The sequence below is a fragment of the Wolffia australiana genome, chromosome 8 (genome assembly GCF_029677425.1).
Source record: "Wolffia australiana isolate 7733 chromosome 8, ASM2967742v1".
Taxonomy (NCBI): Eukaryota; Viridiplantae; Streptophyta; class Magnoliopsida; order Alismatales; family Araceae; genus Wolffia; species Wolffia australiana.
This window is the reverse complement of record NC_135842.1, coordinates 4136365-4145146: the sequence shown is the minus strand read 5'-3', so window position 1 is coordinate 4145146 and position 8782 is coordinate 4136365. Positions and strand designations below refer to the sequence as shown.

General features: G+C 44.4%; 1 non-coding gene across 1 annotated transcript; it reads left to right on the top strand.

The window, feature by feature from the left end:
* Window positions 1-1599: 1599 nt before the first annotated feature.
* Window positions 1600-1708, top strand: LOC144707278 (small nucleolar RNA R71). Its single transcript, XR_013582440.1, has one exon. It is a non-coding gene; the product is annotated as a small nucleolar RNA R71 (small nucleolar RNA).
* The last annotated feature ends 7074 nt before the right edge of the window (window positions 1709-8782 follow it).

The following is an 8782-nucleotide window of genomic DNA, read 5'->3' as shown; positions in this document are numbered from 1 at the left end:
GCCGTCAGTATCATCGTGCTTGCCCCCCAGCCATCACGGCGGCTATTGGTGCCTCGGCCGTCCTCGTCACAGCGTTCGTCTCCGAGCCCATTGCTGAACCTAGTGGCCCCTTCGTCCTCGACACTGTACTCACCTCCGAACCATCCCGGCGCACAGCCGCACCATCACCATCCTTGTCACCATGCTCGCCTCCGAGCTATCACCGTGCCTAGCTGCGCCTTGGTCGTCCCCGTCATATCGCTCGTCTCCGAGCCCTTCGCCGTGCCTAGTGGCGCCTTCGTCCACGATATTGCGCTCGCCTCCGAGCTGTACTGGCACATAGTTGACCATCACAGCCCTTGTCGCCGCCTCGCTACCGCCGCCGCCCGCCGTCGAAGGGAACTCGTAACAGCAACGACGGGATTATGTTGCCGCTGCTGCCGCCACCCGCTGTCGAACAGAACTCGTATCACCAACGCCGGATTGCGCCGACAACGCTCGCGCCGCCGCCCGCTGCCGCCCGCCACCGCCGCCGCTTGCCACTGCCGCCACACCGCCGTCGATCGGAACTCGTACCAACAACGCCGGATTGCGCCGCCGCCGCCGCTCACTGCCGTCTCTCGCCGCCGCCGCTTGCCACCGCCACTTCCTGCTGCCGCCGCCGCACCGCCGTCGATCGGAACTCATATCAGCAACGCCGGATTATGCCGCTACGCCGTCCCGTCGTGATCCGCCACTCCGGTCTCCTAGAGAAGCCCCAAGGAAGACAATTGACGGATGACATGCCGCCGCTAGTTTACCGCTGTGAAGTAGACACCGCAGTAGGATATACAGCCGCTGCTGCGCACCGCCGACGTCTATCTTTGTCGCCCGATAGCAGATTGAAGCCGAGTCCACTCCGCCATCACCATCAAAGTGTATGTCCCCTGTGGCTGTTTCACCGCACTGCCCTCCACTCCTTGTGGTGTAAACACGAGCTACTCGATCCCGGCAGGTCGTGTTACATCATTTTGATGCTGCTTTTCTATCATATCTGAAATAACAGGGGTTAGTGAAGAAAAGTCATGTAGTGGTTGTGGTTGAACCTGGTAGGGTTGTTGGGGCCGATTTTGGAATTGAGGTTTTGGTTGAAGTTGAGGTTTATTTCCTTGGTTGAAGCTCTCTTAATTATTATAGTTGTTCCTCTTCTATCCAGCCCAAGAAGATTGTTGTTGGTTGAATGCATTTACTTCTTCCGTGGGCTGACAAGCTCCATCTTCATGATCCCTACTGAAACAGAGAGAGCAGATTTTTGCTTTAATAATAGGAGAGTTATTGAGAAATGCATTTTTCAAAGTTGAGGTTAGCTCTTCTAATTTTTGATTGGTCTCTTTGATTCCTGCGTGCAATTCTGACTCTTTGATGTTGACCTGTAGAGCACCTCCTCTTTTTGGCTGTGTTTTTCTTCCATTGTGGCTTGCTCCTATTTCTTGTAAGTCAGTTTCTGCTACTCTCTCTAGCATATCAAAAACTTCATCTTCATAAGCAGTATAGAAAGTTCCACCAGTTGCTAAATTAACTTTATTCTTCATAAAATCTGACAATGATTCATAAAATATCTGAGCTAATTGACAATTTTCAATTCCATGATGAGGACATTTTCTAATCAAATCATTAAATCGATCCCATACTTCACTAAATGCCTCACTTTCATAGGGATGGAAATTATGAATTTCCCTTCTATAAAAATTTGTCTTTGAAAGGGGATAAAAATTTTGTACAAATTTGTTTTGCATTTCTGCCCATGAATTAAATGTAATCCCTAAATTCTGATACCATGCAAAAGCTTTATCTTTTAAAGTTATTGGGAAATATATCATTTTTAATGCTTCCGTAGATAGACCTGGTACATTTTGAGAAGAACACCTGATATGGAAGTCATCTAAAAATTCCAATGGGTTTTGTGAAGTGTGACCATTGAATTCAGGTAAAGAATTTATCAATGCATTATCATACCTGAACATTACACCCTCACCCACGTTTATATTTATGTCAGTCCGCCTTAGACTTCCTGATGGGGTTGATCTATCCAACATTGTTCTCCTTTGACCCTGATGCTGATGTCCTTATGCCATGATTTGTGCCTCTTTAGCATGCTTTGTGATTGATGATTCTGAAAGAGAGTCTCTTGGTTGAGTCACTTCCTCCTCTATTCTTCCACAAGCTTTAGACCTGGTCACTACCATAAATCTCAAAGAAATATTAGAAATATAATAAGCCATGGAGCTTTAATCCTTCAGCTTCAAGAAAGGAAACAAAAGCAATAAAAAAGAAATAAAATTACTAACTGATGTACCGTGCTCCCCAGCAGCGGCGCCAGTTGATAGTCTCAAGTTATGATGTTAAGTATGATTTCCTGATGGTTTTCACTATTCTTATCATGTGAGGTTTTGAGACAGTCAACAAATTTGTTAACCTCACGAGCCTAGGGCAAGCAAAGGGTCGAAGCACGAGGATCAGGATCTTCTAATTCCTCTTTCAGTTCAATCGCTTTTAATTGTTGTAAGGTGATTTAATAATTTTTGTTAAAATGTTACTAAAAAAAACTATGGATGCAGTTCTTATTGGGTCAAACAAACTTCCTTCCGCACAGAATTTACCTTGCTCAGGTAATAAGTGTGCAGAAATGAAGGTCGACAGGGTGTAACTACCAGGTCAGATCTGGACTTAGTCAAAAGTTGGCTAAGTCCTTGATCTGCCCGGAGATACGGTCACGCGTGAGAGTGTGCGGAGGAGGTGCAGGGCCTCGCGTGGGCGTGTGTGAAAGGAGCGCACGGCTACACGCTGGGGTGTGGGAGAGTAATGTGGTTGCACACAGGGTCTGTGGGAGAAGAACACGACTGCGTGTGGGCGAGTATGGAAAAAACACTCGGCTGCACACTGACGTGCGAGAGAGGAATGCGGCTGTGCGCTGGTGTGTGCGAAGAGACACACGATTGCGCGCTAGCGTGTACGGAACAGGAATGCGGCTGCACATAGGTGCTAGACAAGTCTGGTTGGAGGCATTGGAAGCCTAAAAATCTGTGCTTTCCAACCCAATGTAAGTTGTCTTAATGAATGAATAAACAATTTCTGAAAATCTGATCAATCACACATATCTTGTGTCACCTCCCTTCACGGCTAGGATGTGATCTTCTTTCTCAGGTTTCTTCTCAGCATTGCTCTATCACTCGACTCAATTGTTCATCAACAATGGAGGATCTATAGAACTTCTACTCATTCAAGGCACCGACTTCGTTCAAGAGAAAATTTCTAGACAACCTTAAAAATCTTCTTAAGAGAGTATTTATAGGAGCGGTTCTCTCTCCTCTCCTCTGTCTCTTGGACGGCCGGGATTGATCATGGGCTTCATTAAACTCCTAATAAGACATCTCCTTGATCAAGGCCCCCTCCTTGTTGGGTCTCTGATAACACCCTAAATTCGGTCTTTATTTCATGCTATTAGCATAATTTTATGAATTTAAAGAGCTTAAAATGGGGTTGTTATCATCTATTTACATGAAAACACTGTTTTCAAGTGATTTCTGATTTTTCCCTAATTTTATGTTAATTCTATGAATTTTAAGGGATTAATTTGAGCTTGAAATAATTATTTTGGAACGAAAAATGGCAAGTTTAATATTTAATTTTGAGATTTATCAGTACGGGGATGAATCAATGAAATTTCTAGAATTGTCTAGAACTTTTTAGGAGTTTCTAGGAATTTTCTGAGATTTATTTGAAGAAGAAATGCATTTTTCTAAGAAAAAATAGATATATTTATAAGGAAAAAATGAGTATTTAGATAATTTTCAAACTTTGAAGGGCTTTTCATAAATATTCATTGCAATTATACCCTCAAAATAGCTATCGGTCATGGTTGCATGCATAAAGATGTTATTTAAATTCTTTTAGGGTTTTATTGCAAATGATTTAATAATTGTTTTAATGTTTTTAGGATAAGTTGGAGGAGAGAGAGTGCGCAAAGGGCATATACACAATAACCTATGGGCGGCGTCAGACTACAACTCCAGTTATTTTTGAAGGTTTTTTTTTTAAAGCTCAAGGAAGTTTCAACTGCTCAACGTGGCCCCATCGTGGCCGTCGGATGAGAATCTGACGGCGCTTGATGAAGACCAGCGTAGGGAGGTAAGTTCATCGCCCTCACGGCGTGTACAACATGCGTGCACGGGCAGTGACGTGGTGAGCTATAATCAGTCGGGGCGAAAACTAAATGCATGCATACGTGCGTACCAAAACGTATTTAAAATGCGCCTTTTGAGTTTTTTTCTGTTTTTATTTTTCACCAGGGCGGTACGTGGCGCAACGCGAAGAAACCCACCTAGAGAAGCTGAAAAGCCACCAGCCAGTAGGAGGGCGACACATCAGCGCGTAGTTTAAAATATATATATAAATAAATGGATTTAAATCCAATGGCTAATATTGGTTTAAATTCATTTATTCATAACTTTTGATCCAGAAGTCCGATTGAGATGATTTTTTTATGGATTTGCTTGTATTGATCCCCTATTTCTATTTGTATGGTTAGATTATTAAGATCAAGCCTACATTGATAGATAAAAATTAATTACTAATTAGGGGTAAAATGGTAATTTTTTCCATTTTACCTAGGTATAAAAGCCGAATTTCGAGAGGAAGGGGTCATTCTTGATGGTGCTCTATCACACCTGCAAGACAGAGAGGAACTCTAGCTTGGATCAACCTATCTGGTACCTTTTTCTTGTTTGTATTTGAACTTTTAGTGTATTTTAGATGATGTTTTAGTGAAATTTCTTTTTCATTCTTCTTGAAACTTCCCTTTGTATTATCTAATTGTGTAGTCATTTCTGAATTATAAGACCTACAGAACCAACCAACTCAAATCAAAATTTCCCTCTCAACCTGTCTAATTGACCCCTTGGACCCGTTTCTTTGGATGAAAGAAGCCAATTTAGAGCTCCCTATTTCTTCTATTCATCCCATCTCTTCTAACCCCCTTTCTAAATTTCTCATCTAATTAGGGTGATTTGATCTACATTGAAGATCAAATTAACTCTAATTAGGGTTGAATTACCATAAAAACCATCAAATGAATTCCTTACTAGCTTCCCTTGGACGACACTCATACTTATCACTACACATCTTAAGTAGAGTTTTTATAAATTTTATTGTATAAGCTAAATTTGACAACAAGGGTTAAAAATTGCATAAAATTTACCCTTATTTTTGGCTTATCAGTCTTCACTCATGCTCACCACATCTCCTTATCTTGATGTCTGTACTCATTTAAATAAAGATGAGATCCAATCCTTATATTCATCTTTTCATGGTATTCTCTTTGCTAAATAATAATATGATTAGTGCCAAATGTCTGGTTGATATACCACAAAATTATTTTTATCACTCACTCATGGAACCTGTTCATCATCTGTTCCCGTGTATGTATAATCCCTCATCCACTTGACTCTCCTTGGATGACTTAGGGTATGATCAACTGTCAAACCCTAATTGGTCATCTGAGTTAATGCTGATGAATTCGCAAATCATCAGAGAACTCTTCTTCGATATTTGAGTGTCTTGGCCAAGGACTTCATCGCATAGTCTTCCTTGAGCTGTCACCTCTTATAGCGAGGGTGGACGATCCCATCTTGACCACTCAATCATCTTCGTGAACTTCTTGACGTACCTGAACTAAGACCATTTAGAATCCCATGATTAGAGACTCATTGGTCATAGTCAAAGTACAACCGTCCATCCACAAGATGTCTTTGGTGTCTCAAGTCTAAGGACCTCTTACACAACTGTGGGGTAAATCAACCTGATTAACAGTTTGGTATAGTACCATTCAAGGATTCGTATGGATTAATTCAGTGAACTCTTTCCACTAAAGAGCACCCACTATCTATCCTTAGTGTCTCCACACTAATGGCTATAGGATCGTCCATACTCATCATATGAGTGAGGCTAGATAGTGCTATTTTATCCAGATACTTTGATATCCTTCTCGCGTATCCTTTGAATAGGATTGTTTAGAACACATGCTTAAAGACTAGTGATCTCCGTATTACGATCTCATCATAATTCACTAAGTTTGATCATGTATTCACGGGCTTTATTATAAGCATCACACGTGCACAATAATGAATATGTTGTATTAATGAATATGGAACGAGATGTGGAATGTGTGATTGGCTTGCTGGCCACGTATATTTCCATCAAACATATCCCCTCTCGTCGGAGGCGTAGAGAAATTTTCGATTCGATCAGTGCCACTATGATTTGATAATGGGATTTACGTGTCGTTATGATTATGTTCTCGATCTTTTGCTTCATGAATGATTGAATTTTAACCTCAATCAAGGCCCTCGAACCCAATAGTTGTATCAAAGGTAGTATTTGCCTTGATTGGGTTCCGAAATGACACCATACCAAGATCATATACTATTGGGTTCTAGAGGCCTTGATCTGGAGGACCATAAGGATTCCAACCAACAGAAGACTTATGAAGGAAGCATAACATCATCTACAAGACCAGGAAATGAATCACCTGTGCACGGATTGCATCCATGGATTCTTGGATCATGAAGCATAACGAGTGGAGCTGCTCATGTGTGCAACCTCTAGACATGTCCACGCGTTCTGTGGCATGTCGAATCTCCTCGCTTGCTTTGACGAGCTCTGTTTACCCTCGTGTCATTATCGTTACATTATCCCGATCGCATCGGGAGTGGATTTGATGAAAGGAGAAGGGTGAAAGTTTTGGCCTATGTGAATTTCCTTAAGAGCCTTCCCCTATTTAAGTGGAGATTTTTCATGAAAACCGCCAAATTTAAGTATAACTTTTGACGTAAAAAGAACATTTGCATGCGACCCTTTAGGCCCATGTATTAGTTTACTTAATGACACCATCAACCATATAACCTTTATTCGTATTCCAAATTAATTAACTATCATCATGTAGATTAATGAAGGTTGGTTTGATTTATTCCAATTGATGGTTTGAGTCTCCATCCCATGGAATGCCAAGCTACACCTCGTGCTCTACAAGATACAAAGGAGTATGCATCAACTCACTCATGGAACATGTCCATCATCAGTTACCATGTATGTATAGTCCCTTAATGGAGGACCATTGGAAAGCTCCTGTTCAAGCTCGCCAGCACCCGCGACGTGACGCCTGAGCCGACGCGAAGGACCCGACATTCAAGTGCACGGCTTGATGCTCGATCTGGTAATATGTTTATTTATGCATTCCTTTGTTGTTTAAGAACAGTTCATGGGCCACCTGTTTGGCCCAGTCTTTGTTTCATTCTGTATTTTGTTTTTTCTTAATTTGGTCCCTTAGGGGAATGTCTCTCAATGGACCATTCCCCTAATGGCCCATTAGGGCAACCATCCTTATATATAAAGGAGGGTATGCCCAACTCTGGGGACTTGGACTGTATTTTGTGGTTAGAAAAACTTGTCGTTATTCTTTTTCTCATATGGGTCCCACTCTTCATTGGCGTGGGAGGACTGTTTTCTATGCGATCGGTCAACGGATGGAGGAGATTGAAACTGGTTTTCATTGATCCATGCCACGATGAACAATCTCATCATCAAATATAATCGTTGTCTCGACTGTATCATCCACTCAACCTGGCAGCCCGATGGACGTCACTTGGAATCTCTGTAGTTGTAGATCAACAAGGATCTCAGACACCAAAACAAGATTGACCAGACATTCTCAACTTTGAGCCAGACATCTGCCATTGATTTTTTTTTTTGTCCGTAGTCTGCTCGTATATCTTTGATTGATAGAAGAGAAGACTTGATAACTATTAAAAACTGCCAACTTTCGATCAGCCATGTGATGGCGAAGCCCTCAAGCTATCTACGTATATTTTTTAGGTATAGTTAACTTTTTCATTTAGGTTAGAATTTTCCTTTAAATTTTCCTCCTGGGTCCTATATAAGGAACCCCCATGTAGTAGAAAGATAATTTTTTTCCACTTGAAGAAACAGGTTCTTTTTTGAGAAGAAGGCCAAACGTCAAAAAGACCTAGAAGAAGGTGGCTCCGCCGCCGGCACCTTCCGGCCGCGCCCTGCGCGTCGCCGTGCGCCGCCGCACGCCCCGCGCGCCGCTCGCGCCGCCTGTGCGCTGTCGTGGGCCGTCGTGCAGCGCCCGCCCACGCGCCGCCCGTGCGCCGCGCGCCGCGCCGCCCTACGAGCCCAGCGTGCCAGTGCACCGCCACGCGCGCCGCGCGCCCGCACACCGCCACACCGCCCATGCGCGCGCCTGCGCGCCGCGCGCCACGCCATCCCGCCCGACCGCGCTCCACCGCGCCAAGCGCGCGCGCCGCCCGTTGCGCCCGCGCACCGAGCTGCCGCGCTGCGTTCCGTCGTGCCAGGCCGCCCGCGCGCCCCGCACCGCCAGCGTCGCCGCGCACGGCGTCGCCAATGCCGCCCGCGCGCCTGTGCCGCCCTGGGCCTTCTGGCGCCACCCGCGCGCGCCAGCCACGCTGCGCCCAGCCACGCCGCGCCCACGCCGCGCCCAGCCACGCCGTGCCCGGTCCCGGAGCCAAGCCGCGCCACCGCGCGGCCAGGCCCAGCCGATCGGCCCACTACATCACCATGATTCATCATTGTCTGGCCAATGGATTATTCCCATGATTGAATCTCAAATACTACCGCCGGGAACTTTCTCATTCGAGAAAAGACCAGTAATTGTGTGATCGTTTGGACATATTCCAAAGGGGGGCCGTTTGGCCGTCCTGACTGGTCGATGTCAAGACTTTCTGCCCAT